The following is a 14,528-nucleotide window of genomic DNA, read 5'->3' on the forward strand; positions in this document are numbered from 1 at the left end:
TCTCCATCCTGCTACTTCTGGCAGGGGCGCGTCGAATGGGATCTAGTTCCTTCACTGATTCCTGATAATGATTAGTCCAATCCAGCTGGCACTATGCTTCTCCTTATGATTGGTAAGTCTTTCTTGAGCTCTTGTGATGCTGTTTGTTCTGTTTAATGGCTTTATATGTTGCTCCTATTTATGCCCGCAATAATGTCTCACTTTTGTTTTCTTCCCTTAGATGGAAATGCAGCCTCAATGCAGCTGTGAGATGCGAGACGCGGTCGGATGGAAGATGGATGCTACCGCAATGTTCGACAGCAGGTTAGCAATGGTTTAAGGAAAAGCCTGAAGTATGGTGAAGCGCAACCTTAAAGAGATTGTTTTTTCAATGTCTAACCTTGTCTTCTGTTTTTCCTTGCAGACGCTGCTGTCAACGATGAAGCGTGTCGTGCTGTGGTGCCAAGATGAAGATTTCGGCGTTCTGGAAAGTGTAAAGAGGAATACTTGGTTCGCCAAAGAGATGTACAGGTAAGAACAGCTTTCCCCAGTTGGTAAGTATGCTGGCAGGAAGCAGGATGGCCAGGAAGCAGGATCTAAAAAGGTAAGTCTGACCTCAGGTGATGAGCGTTACGCTGCTTGCAAGTGCAGAATAACGCGAAGCATCTGTCTTGAGGATCGGGGCAGCTTATATAGCTGAGATCGTGGGCACGACCATTAGGGCTGGCTTACCAGCCACACCCTGCCACTCCTAGAGAGTGAGCACGTGCGAAGGCAATCCATTAGCAGCCACACCCAAGAAAAGACTTGGAGCTGCTTAATGGATGGAATGTTCGAGGTTAATGCATTCTGCTTAATGGATGGAATGTTCAAGGTTAATGCATCTGAAGTGCTATGTCCATAATAAAAACTTTTTGGTGTTAAATGGATGTTTGTTTACTTTTGTTCATGAGCCTGGTGCCAAAGACGCCAAGACAGTGTCCACCCAGGTCTCCTGTGAATGCGGCCCCTGCATGCCTGTGCCCCTGACTTCATGACCATGACAGCACTCCCCCTCAAGACCCCTCTCAAGGGTGATTCTCCTCCTGGTCCTGGTTTGGTGGGATTATTGTGATGGAACAGTCTGATTAAACGCGGAGCATGGACGTGTTCACTGGGTTCCCAAGTTCGGTCTTGAGGTCCGTAACCTTTCCAGTCAATTAGGCAATACAATTTTGATCGAACCACCTTGGAGTCCAGGATGGATTTGACTTCATATTCTGGTTCTCCATCTATTACTTCGGGCTCTGGCAGAGAACTAAGCCGTGTATTGGATTTCATTGGTATGAGGAGCGAGACATGAAATACGGGGTGAATTTTCATGTGAGATGGTAACTCCAATTTCATGGCAACAGGATTGATTATGGACTTTATAGTAGAGGGGCCCAGGTATCTTGGGCAGAAAGCTCTTGGCCCCTTCAGGGGAATATATTTGGATGCTAACCACACCTTTTCTCCAATATGGTAGGCTGGAGCTTTCTTCCGATGTCAATCAGCAAACAGTTTTTGTCTTTCCTTAGCCATGGTCAGATGCTCTGTCGCCTCCTTAAGAACCTGAGTGATGGTTTTATAGAAGAATTTATGGCTGGCATTTCCAGGGTATCAGGTGGATCAAATACTGATGTCCTTGGATGTCTTCCGTGCACAGTGCAGAATGGAGTTTACCCTGTGCTTGTGTGAACTGAGTTGTTGTATGCATACTCAGCTAACCAGAGTATATTTTTCCAAGAATCCTCGGACTGTTGCAACATACACCTGAGATATTGCTCTACAGTTTAGTTGGTTCGTTCAGTTTACCCATCGGTTTGAGGGTGATGGCTTGTGGACAACCGGAGATGGATTTTGGCAATCGTACAACACTTTCTCCAAAAGGCAGAAACAAATTGAGTTCCTCAATCAGATTCTAATATTGATGGAAATCTATGCAATCGAACAATTTGCTCTAGAAACACAGAAGCGAGAGTTGACGCAGTTGGGAGTCCCTTCAGAGGGATGAAATGGGCCATTTTGGAGAATAAATCCACGACGAGTAATATGGTGTTGTATACATTGCAGGGTGGAAGATCCGTGATGAATTCCATCGACATGGTATGCCAAGGTGCTGGCGGTACTGTTAGGGGATGTAGTAAGCCAGCAGGGTTCTGTTTCTGAGACTTGTGTTGTGCACAAACACTGCAGGTTTCAATAAATTGGGAGATGTCATTTTGCCAGGTTGGCAACCAGTAGTTTTGTTTACCTTAGCCTGAGTTTTGGCTATTCCTGGGTGTCCTTCCACCAATGAATCATGGTAATTTGTGATGATTTGCTTTTGCAGTTCTTGGTCTTGGACATATAATCGTCCTTGGAAATACGGTAGATTGTCTTTGATGGTGTAATGGTCACCTTTTAACAGCCATTCATGTTGTGTTGATTGATCCATCAGTGATTGCAAACTGGTTCTTTGGTCAGCCACACATGTGGTCGCAGCTATTCTGGTTTGAATCTTTTCCTCAGGAATTATGGCCACGGTGTCGGATGCTGTAAAAGCTTCCTTTTCTTCACTCATGCGTGATAGAGCATCTGCTTTCCCATTGTGCACTCCAGGTCTGTAAGTGATGATAAAATCATATTCCGTGAAAAAGAGAGCCCAACGAAGTTGACGCAAGGATTGTGCTTTGGCAGTTTTCAAGTATTGCAAGTTACGGTGGTCCGTGATGACAGTGACCGTATGTCTCGCCCAAGAAGGTAATGTCTCCAGGCCTTGAATGCTGGTTTAATCGCCAGTAATTCCTTATCTGTGTTTGTGTAGTTCAGCTTGGGGGCTGAAAACTTGCGGGACCAGAATGCAACGGGGTGTAGTTGTCCTGTTTCAGGGTCTCGTTGTGACAATACTGCTCCCATGGCTATTTTTGAAGCATCTGTCTCAACTATGTAAGGTAGGTCTGGTTGTGGGTGTCGAAGGACTGGTGCTGTAGTGAATGCTAGTTTCAACTTCTGGAAGGCTTCTTCAGCTTCTGTCGACCAATGGAACTTTTGATTTTTCTTTAACAAGGAGGTAATTGGATGTACAATTTGTGAAAACCCAGGTATAAACCGACAGTAAAAGTTGGTGAATCCGAGCACACTTTGCACTCCTTTCGTGGATGTTGGTGAGGGCCATTGGAGGATTGCATCCACATTTTGTGTATCCATATGTACGCCTTGTAGTGTGAGCATGAAACCGAGAAACTCGACCTCGGTTACATGGAAAAAACATTTTGCCAACTTGGCATACAATTGGTGTTGTCGAAGCTTCTCTATGACTGCCCGGATATGGCCTACATGTTCTTCCATGGAATTTGAGTAGATAAGAGTAGATAAGAATGTCGTCAATGTAAACAAGATAGTAAACGTCCAGTAGTTCACAGAGTACATCATTCATAAAGAATTGGAACGCTGCAGGGGCATTGCATAGCCCGAAGGGCATGATCTGGTATTCAAAGAGGCCGTACTGCATGTGGAAGGCCGTTTTCCACTTGTCTCCCTCATTTACTCTTACAAGATGGTATGCTCCTCTTAAATCCAGTTTTGTGTAGATTTGAGCATGTTTCACTTGGTCCAGGAGCTCTGGTATAAGTGGTAAAGGATATAGATTTTTTACTGTGATATGATGGATGGCTCTATAGTCGATGCAAGTTCTTAAGTCCCCCTCCTTTTTAGGCACGAAGAATAAGGGCGAGGAGGCAGGTGACTTGGACGGGTGAATGAAACCGTTTGCCAGGTACTGATCCAGGTAAGTTCTAAGATGCTGATTTTCCTGTTCTGCCAGAGTCTAAATTTGGCTGCAAGGGATCTGGGCTCTGGGTACAAGATCTATTTGACAATCGTAGGGTCTGTGTGGGGGCAGAACGTTGGCTTGCTCTTTTTTTAAGACATTCTGGTAATCTTGGTATTCAAGCGTTAAGGAGCTGATGAGGTCCAACACAATTCTTTTCTTCGGTTTTAGATTGGTGTCAACTTTTTTGTAATATGTGTCGGCACAATCATGAGGAAATGTAAGAACTTGTTTTCTCCAGTCGATGCTAGGATTGTGGGTCTACAGCCAGGGGATTCCCAATATCATCTGGAACTGAAGAGCACAGATGAGATCGAAAGTAATGTCCTCTTGATGTCCGTCCTGACACAGAAGCTTGACTTTCTCTGTGTATTGTGTTACCAGGCCGGATGATAGCCGAGAAACATCCACAGCAGTGACGTTTTCCGATTTCTGCTTCTGTCAGAGAGGAAGGCCTATTCGGAGAGCCAAATCTTGGTCAATGTAGTTAGCCACAGCTCTACAATCAATATATGCCTCCAAGGCATGTATTTTTGATGGTTGCTTGTGATTCACCAAAAGCACTGGCAGGACTAGATGTGAGGTCTGTACGGATTGCTTTTCATGCTCGACAAGCGGACCCCTACACTTGCCGGGCATCGGCATTTCCCGAGTTCTGTTCTTCTTCTTCATCAGTTTTGTCTGTTGCCCCAACCGTTTTCTTGGGTGGTTTTACCGGGCAGTCACGGAGGAAGTGACCTGCATGTCCACAATATAAACAAAGCTGTTGTTGTCTTCTTTTTTCCCTATCTGCTTTGGTAAGAGGACTTCGTAATACACCAATTTGCATTGGCACAGACTGATCATGTGGTTTAGTCTGATTCTCACAAGGTTGTACGTAAACTGACCCTCCCTCTGATCTAGCTCGATCCATTTTCCGATTCTGCAACCTATGATCGAGTTGCACCGTCAGGTGTATGTAGTCCGCACACCTCTCACGGGGATTCACCACTTGCGCCAACACATCCTTAAGTTCTCCATGTAACCCTCTGTAAAAGAGTGTAGTCCTCTTCTCTTCTGGCCAGTTGGTCTGGGCTATGAGACGATTGAAGGTTGCAATATAGGTTAAATGATCTTGACTCCCTTGTCTGAGTGACAACTCGTTGTGCAGAGCTTGTCCTTGAGTATGACGGGCAAACATTTTTCCATCTCATGTTGGAAATTCCCAAAGTTCCGGAGTAAAGGGTCATCTTGATTTATCAAAGGTATAGACCAGTCCGCCGCACTACCTCCTAAATACGAGAGTACAAATGCCACTTTGGCTTGGTCATTAGGAAAGGCTCCTGGTCTGTACAAGAAATGAAGGCGACATTGGTTCATAAATACAGTGAACTTGTTTGGGTCGTCAAAGAAGCGTTTGGGAGGGGCTAGAGGCACTTGTCCTGGAAGAACCACCTGAACCGGTGTTGATTGTTGTGGTGTGGAAGAATGAGAAGAATGGGTCACTCCAGGCAGTCGAACCTGTCCTGCTTGTGCTTGTAGCATTTGTCTTGCCAATTCGTCATTTCTTCCTCGAGTTACAATAAGATCCCTCCGTAATGCATTGGTTTCCTGTCTTGAAGCATGTACTTCGGCCCGTAATTCCCCTAGTAAGAGGGCTAACGGATCTGTTTCTGAAGTTTCCATAACACCCAGGCAGAGAGTATTAGAGGCTTTGCGTTCTGTTACGCTCACCTGGTATTTGCAGAGGCGTTGGGGCATGGTTGCAGCCCTCCCTGAACTTGAATCACCCCCTTCAGGCCTCTCCCTCAGTAGAAAAGCTGTGAGCAATGGTACGTGGTGATACTGCTCCTGTATGGAGATAAGAGTGTGTGAGTGTTGTACCTCTTGAACCCTTCACCCCAAAGTACGGTTTCTGTGAGCATACGCCGGCCCAAAAAGCTCACCTGTGAATTATGGAAGATAAGCTCTCTGTCCTGCTACTTCTGGCAGGGGCGCGTCAAATGGGATCTAGTTCCTTCACTGATCCCTGATAAGGATTAGTCCATTCCAGCTGTGACTATGCTTCTCCTTATGATTGGTAAGTCTTTCTTGAGCTCTTGTGATGCTGTTCATTCTGTTTAATGCCATTATATGTTGCTCCTATTTATGCCCGCAATAATGTCTTTCTTCTGTTTTCTGGAAATGCAGCTTCAATGCAGCTGTGAGACGCGGCCGGATGGAAGATGGATGCTACCGCAATGTTCGACAGCAGGTAAAGGATGGTTTAAGGAAATGCACGAGTATGTTTTTCCTTGCAGGCGCTGCTGTCGACGATGGAGCGTGTCGTGCTGCAGTGCCAAGATGAAGATTTCGGCGTTCCGGAAAGTGTAAAGATGAATACTTGGTTCACCGAAGAGATGTACATGTAAGAACAGCTTCCCCCAGTTGGTAAGTATGCTTGCAGGAAGCAGGATGTCCAGGAAGCAGGATCTTCAAAGGTAAGTTTGACCTCAGGCGACGGTGAGCGTTACGCTGCTTGCAAGTGCAGAATAAAGTGAAGCGTCTGTCTTGAGGATCGGGGCAGCTTATATAGCTGAGATCGTGGGTACGACCATTAGGGCTGGCTTACCAGCCACACCCTGCCACACCGAGAGAGTGAGTACATGCAAAGGCAATCCATTAGCAGCCCCACCCAAGAATACAATTGCGGCTGCTTAATGGATTGAATGTTCAAGGTTAATGCATCCTGCTTAATGGATGGAATGTTGAAGGTTAATGCACCTGTATGCTATGTCCATAACAAAAGCTTTTTGGTGTTAAATGGATGTTCTTGTTTACGTTTGTTCATGAGCCTTGCACCAAAGGTGCCAGGACAGTGTCCACCCAGGTCTCCTGTGTATGTGACCCCTACAAGCCTGTGCCTCTGACTTCATGACCATGACAAAAATTACAACTAAATAGCAACTCCTTAGAAAAGAAAGAAAAAGTAGAGCAGATACGACTAAAAGTACACCATATAGTCATCCACCTCTAAACCAATTAGAAAACATTACAACAAAAAAGCCAGTAACCTCACTAAACAAAACTAAACTAGCCACAACTAAAGAAGGTAATGCCACTCTTGCAAAAACTAAAAGTAAAACATTATGCACAAAGAAAGGCAAACCTACAAATTAACCTAATCCTCTATCTACCAATGTTAACATAGTCACGGTACAGCAATTTTGTTGCTTTACAAATATGTTGTTAAAAAAAATGTTCCACCGTAGAGTACATCACAATCTTATAACAACATCTGAAAAGTCATGATCTACCCTTAAAAACGACCGTAGGAGACTAGTCCTCCAAGCTCTAATTGACAGCCCCTTTCTACTGAAGAGAACATTGTTTATATTGATTTTAAACAGAATAAAACCACCAACTAAATTAATCAATAAATTACAAAATGTACTTCTAAACATGTGCAGTGTCAATATAGAGACCATTTCAAACTTCTGTGACGGTGAAAGGATTCACACAAGCAGCACAGAACCATATTTCATTGATTAAGCTTATCAACAAGAACAACAAAAAGCAATTGCCATAGACAATAATGGTTGAGGGTATGAAATGGTGGAACAAACCATTATGGCAAAAGAAACCCATATAGAAATAAAGTCCCCAACAAACTTTTAACCAAATGCTCCTTTCACCCAAACAAACCGTCCAGTGTACAAATGGACATGCAGTTCAATGTGTAATGTACGCCAACAATCCTTTAAATCTTTACAACAATTCCTCAATCACTATGCAAAATTAAAAGACAAAAGTAAAATGAAACCTTTACAAATCATAGACTCCTGTCCAGTGCGCAGCCACACTGTTCTACGAGGACATTCATTGGCCTGCATTTTAGGAACTGCTTGCAAAAGCACTTTCCACCACATCAAAATGTTAGCGACACACCATTTGACTACACAGAATGTTGTGCATCGACTATACTATGCAAAATGCCCTGCTGTAGAACTGCACAATTTAAATAGCATTCTCTCACATGGAGCAGACTAAGAACTCCTTCAAGAAACAGAGCACATCCAACGTAAAAATTCTGTACCTTTAGAAAACATTACCAAATAATAACCAGGTGCCATCAAATGCTATCACTTATAACTTCTGAAAGCTCTCCAACAGCTTAACTTGCACGAGAGCATTATAATATAAACAGTGCACCCATTTCAGGCTATAATATGCCTTCAACTAAAATCAGCCAAATTACCTCCATCCGAGTTACTAAAGGGCATCCATGACAAAGTAGTATATTTTCCATTGGACCTAAAAGAAAAAGTACAAACTCAAAGAGTACCACGGCCAATAGATCAATCTTTGATTGTACTAGTTAATGGTGTGTCAACAAAAGACAAATGCATTTGGCAACATCTAGTCGACTTAAACAAAGTTAGACAAGCCCTACAATAGCTAAAAGAAAACAATGAACACTACAAAAATATAAAGATAGCAGAAAACTTAAGCAAAATCACCCAATTTATGCAAGAGTCACCAGAAACTGGCCAATTTGAACGTGTAGATTCTGTTACTGCAGCCAGCATTTTAGAGCAGTATACAATTCACCCTCTACACTCCAAAGTCACAATTGACGATGCATTAGAAACATATCAAAAGAGTCAAGCCAAAGGATCTCCAATGAGCATATGGGAAAACAGTGTAGAAGCACATTCTCTTCCTCTACTCTTTCCTTCAGGATAAGGAGGAAGATATGATGAAAGGTCCACGCAAATGAGTGCATCAGAATATCTCTCTTACCAAATGTATTCTGAAGGCCCAGGATTCTGCCAAAATGTCGAATAGATTTTCCATCTCCTTTTTGAAAGTGAACTAGCAATTCTATGTTATGGAGTTGCACACACATTAAGAGCAGGCTTTAGCTTTTTAAAGATATCTGCTACCCAACTGCTTCAAAAAATAAAAGACAAAGATTAAGTTTTGCAATCGAGTATCACAACTCTCTTGGAAAGCATGCATGGTTCCGATGTCATTCTGTTGTACGTCATATGCTAAGGAACCTAGACCCACCCACATGGTTTGTTACTTTAAGTTGTGCAGAGTACGCATGGGATGACCTGCACGAGTTCTTACGCACTGCATACCAAAATAAAGATGGAATAGATAAAAACAGGAGATCTCTGTTCCCTTGACCCTGTAAATGTATCAAGATACTTTCACTATCGCTTCATTGCGATGCTGCATTTTATCTGCAATAAAACTACCCCTCCACTCGGAGAAGTGCATCACTTCTTTTGGAGAAAAGAATATCAATCCAGTAGAGCACCACACATCCACATGCTTTTGTGGATAAAAGATGGTTCAAATTTTGGCCATGATAGTGACGCCACTGTTTTACAGTTTATTTAAAAATACATTACCTGCGACATCCCTTCAGAAACCTCAGATAATGACCTACATACACAAGTGTTACACTTCCAAAAACATAAATGTGGCAAATACTGCCAACATAGATATAAAACAAAGGGAAATACCATACCAAATGTCACTTTGGCTTCCCCACAACAGTCTGCAAAAAAGAACAAGTAAATAGCTTGATGTCTTCTGTTAGACACAGTGTAAAAGGTAAATCCCCTAAAAATACATACAACATTAAAAGGGACGAAGCATCGAAGTACATCAATGATTACAATCCAATAATTGCCCACTTGTTCCACTGCAGTTGCAAGATACGTCACATCCTATCTCACCAAAGCTGAGAAAACAGAGCTGAAGGGCCTCTGGGATGACATATCATCTGACAAACACTATCACAGAAATTGTACAGCTTCGGTATAAAAATGCTCTCCCATAGAGAATGTGGGTGCTATGAAGCTGCAGACTGTTTAACAGGCACTGCCTTATATGGCAAATCTGAGCACATTGTCTGGCTGAACCTTGGACTAGCTTCATCCCAAATAATAGTACTAAAATCCTACCAAGAGATAGAAAACATATCCCCAAATGATCCCAACAGCCAGGACATTAAAAAAAATCTATTTAATTGACACATACTACCCAAACAGAAGTACTGCTTTGGAAAACATGTGTCTGTATGACATTGCCCAAAACTGCACCTACAAAAACAATGTCATACCAAATGAGACAACTGGCAAAAAATCATTCACAACTTGTGCAGGAAGCCTAGTAAAACTCACCAAACACAGTCTAATTAATCATATAAAGTTATCATTTACATCTCCACAACATATAGAACTGTATTACATGGCCCTACTCCAACCTTTTAAACCTTGGAGAAAAGAAAAATAATTATTAGGTGATTATGATACATTTGAAGCTGTATTCAAAGCAAATAAAAGCAGTATAACAAATGACAATGTCAAACAATACAAACAAATGTTGGACCATCAATGCCAACAAGAGGAAGAAATTGAAGTTCAACTAGACAAAGACACTCCTGAAGGCAGTCAACCTGCCTTACAGGAAGCCAAGACCCACTTGGAGAACCACTCATTCTAAATGAAGCATAAATTGCCATGACTGAGGTAGAAAATACCATGTATCAATATAAACAATCTGAGGAAGACTTGCCAGTCCTGGAATCATAGATAAACGATGAACAACTCACCATTTATCTAGAGGTCACTCAAGAAATTGAACATGGTTTTAAACATGAAACTAAAACCTATAGCTATATAAATGATTAATCTCTGCTCCTGTAAGTAAGTGGTGAAGCTGGTTCTGGTGAAACATTCTTAATTAAAATAATCAGCACATTTCTACAAAACTTAACAAATAACAACCTTTTGGCTGTAGTCACAGCCCCACAGGTTTAGCTGCCTACAACATAGGAGGTGTAACTTTACACTGACTACTACTCCTCTCCGTAGAACACCAAAACAAATTAGAACACTACAAATTATCAACAAAAGCTGCTACTGAAGTACGCGGAATTCTAAAACAAATGAAAGTGCTCCTGATAGATGAAGTAAGCATGGTTTCCAACCTCATGATGACTTTAATTCATCTCAGAATGCAAGAAGTCCTAAAAACAAACTACGAAGAACTGTTTGGAGGAAACATGTTATGGTTTTCGGAGACCTCCTACAGTTAAAGGGCAGCCTATTTTCAAAACATTAGGACACAAACAATGTTGCAATACCCTGAGCAGCATTGGAAATGTAAATCTCTGCCAACATTTGCACTACAGAGAACTAACTCAAAACATGTCAGTCTACAGACCTCACATATGGTCACATTTTAAAAAGCATTAGTACTGGTCTGCTTACTAAAGATGCAAAATCCATCTTAAATAGTAGACTAATCCATGAGCTATATGGACGATCCACATCTGATCCTGATGTCATGGAACAATTACCTCAACAAATCTAAAATGTATGTCTGTAATGAGAACCCTTGCAAGCTGAAGTCAATTCAACGAGGCAATGTTGAAAAAAAGAAATGCAACCCATACTGCACATCAGCTCCACAGACAAACAAGAAGTGCAAGGCATGACACTTCCTTCGTGTCAACAAGCAACTGCATGACTAAATAGCTTATAACACAGCAGGATTGGAGAAAATATTAACTTTGTGTCTAAACTGCAGAGTAATTCTAAAATGTAACCTTGGCGTAGAACAAGGTTTAGTCAATGGAGCAATTGGTACAGTTGTTGTCTTCCAAACATATCCACATGACAACAACATTCATTTTATCAACATCCACTTTGACAAACTTGCAGAAGTTAAACAAATTGCCCAGACAATAGGACGTTTCCTTCTTTTCAAAGACATGTATGTACGCAGAGAGCAATTTTCTCTATCTCTTGCATATTCTGTCACTATTCACAAATCACAAGGCCTAACCCTAGATCAAGCAAAGTCAATGCTGACATTCCTCGCATCCTGAAATACAACAGGCTACAGGCACTATACACCCCCCTCTAGATATGTACCCTGTACCTCAAAAAAAGAAACAGAAGCTATAGCAGATTCTCCAACAATACCACAAAAAAACGACCATCTCATTCTGCGGTTTATAGTCATAATGTCGAAAAAAAATGTCGACAAACAAAAATGTCGAAAAAAAAATGTCGAAAACAATAATGTCGACATCCTATACATATAATGTAAAGAGTCATTTTTTAGAAAAAAAAATGTCGACAAAAAAATGTCAATTAGAACTATCAACACCTCACCCAACACCCCCCTGCCACCCCCCCACACCCCCCACCACCCTCTCACCCCTCATACTCAACACATTCTGATTATATATTTTTTTTTTTTATTTTTTTTTTTTCACTAAATAATTAAACAAAAAGAGTATCATTTACTATGGGGGGGTCCCCCCCAACCCCCCCTCATCCAACACCCCTGCCACCCCCCCCACACCTCCCACCACCCTCTCACTCCTCATTCTCAACACATTCTGATTATATATTTTTTTTTTATTTTTTTTTTTCACTAAATAATTAAACAAAAAGAGTATCATTTACTATGGGGGGGTCCCCCCCAACCCCCCCTCATCCAACACCCCTGCCACCCCCCCCACACCTCCCACCACCCTCTCACTCCTCATTCTCAACACATTCTGATTATATATTTTTTTTTTATTTTTTTTTTTCACTAAATAATTAAACAAAAAGAGTATCATTTACTATGGGGGGGTCCCCCCCAACCCCCCCTCACCCAACACCCCCCTGCCACCCCCCCACACCCCCCACCACCCTCTCACCCCTCATACTCAACACATTCTGATTATATATTTTTTTTTTTATTTTTTTTTTTCACTAAATAATTAAACAAAAAGAGTATCATTTACTATGGGGGGGTCCCCCCCAACCCCCCCTCATCCAACACCCCCCTGCCACCCCCCCCACACCCCCCCCACCACCCTCTCACCCCTAATACTTAACACATTCTAATTATATATTTATTTATTTATTTATATATTCAATAAATACATAAAAAAAGAGTATCATTTACTATGGGGGGGTCCTCCCCAACCCCCCCTCACCCAACACCCCCCTGCCACCCCCCCACACCCCCCACCACCCTCTCACCCCTCATTCTCAACACATAGTAATTATATATTTATTTATTTATTTATTCAATAATTAAATAAATAAAAATAGTATCATTTTCTATGGGGGTGTCCCCCCCAACCCCCCTCACCCAACACCCCCTGCCACCCCCAAACCCCCCACCTCCCTCTCACCCCTCATACTCAACACATTTTAGTTATATATTTATTTATCTATTTATACAATAAATAGAAAATTTCGAAAAAATATCGAAAAAATGTCACATTATTGTTTGTCGACATTATTTTTTTCGACATTTATTTTTCGAAATTTTGACTGTCGACATTTTTGGTGTCGACATTATGACTGCCCACCTCATTCTGCATCAACCAATGCAACCGCAAAACTGTCTAGTACAAAATCAACTGCACATCCAGTAGAAAAGAAACACACATATCTCTCTTCACCAGAAATATCTGCAGGCCCATCAAATGATCCTCAAACTGAACTATCTGGTCCATTTAAATTCAAAACACAAGTGGAGTAAATTGTTATGCTAATGGGACAATGAATCTTCTCTTTCAATTGCCACCAATTGTTCACAACATTTACCTAAACGGTTTGGACCAGTGTGTTTGAAATGCCACAAATAATCCTGACAACACTTACAGTGTCTCAGGTATAAGGCAAGAATTGTACTACTGTGCAGGAATGGTAGAATTTACCATAAACACACAGGAAGAACGACACACATTCCTAATGTACTAACTACACGTACTAGAAACCAAAAACATCCCTATCAATGAAATCCTCCAGATTTCATACACGTGGAAACATACATGCACTCTCTGAAACCATGTTTCAAAAGATCACATCTCTAATGAATGATTTGTATATGTAGCCATACCAAATTCTGAATCCATTCCATTTCACCAGCTTCTGCAGAATACAAATCATGGAATATTATGTCTTTTTGCAATTCAGACAATCGTACCACCAAACAAATAAATATGTCATACTAATGCTTCTATGGTACAATTCGGATGGTACCAAAAATAACTGTAAGCTTACAGGCTTCACAGATGGCCAAGTAACTCTTGGAAAGAAAACCTTTACAACAGTATGTATAGTATACCACACTGGTGCCACAACCACTTCAGAGTACTACAGTACATTTGTCAAAATAAGACGTTGGTTGGTTTGAATGTAAAAATACCTCTGTTACTCTAAAACATAGGTTACCAGCAAATTTAACAAATGCCTACGTAATATTCCTGCAACCAAAATGTAGTCAGTAAACTATAACACAATTAACAGTTCGAATACGCCAGCAGGTATCTAACTACATCCATAGTACATAGTACTACAATAGCACTTTTGAAAGTCAATCTAGTTAGAATATGCCAACTGGTATCTAACTACTTGAAAAATACCCTTCATTGCAAAGCACTTCAAATATGCCATCTCAATTCTTATATGACAAAACATCTTCTAACCTCTAATGTAGTTAGAATACGCCAACAGGTATCTAACTACTTGAAGCATTCCCTTAATCACAACATACTACAACATACTTCAAACAAACATACTATCACCCTTATATACACGTAACTATAATCAGGTTATTTTAATCCAGCACATATTTTTTCCCAATAACCCAATGATTCAATGATTATTTAATGTCAATACAACAGCAGTGTGTCGTACACTAATGTTGAACCAAACATAGTACT

Source organism: Ambystoma mexicanum, chromosome 1p (genome assembly GCF_040938575.1).
Source record: "Ambystoma mexicanum isolate Mex_15411 chromosome 1p, UKY_AmexF1_1, whole genome shotgun sequence".
Classification (NCBI taxonomy): domain Eukaryota; kingdom Metazoa; phylum Chordata; class Amphibia; order Caudata; family Ambystomatidae; genus Ambystoma; species Ambystoma mexicanum.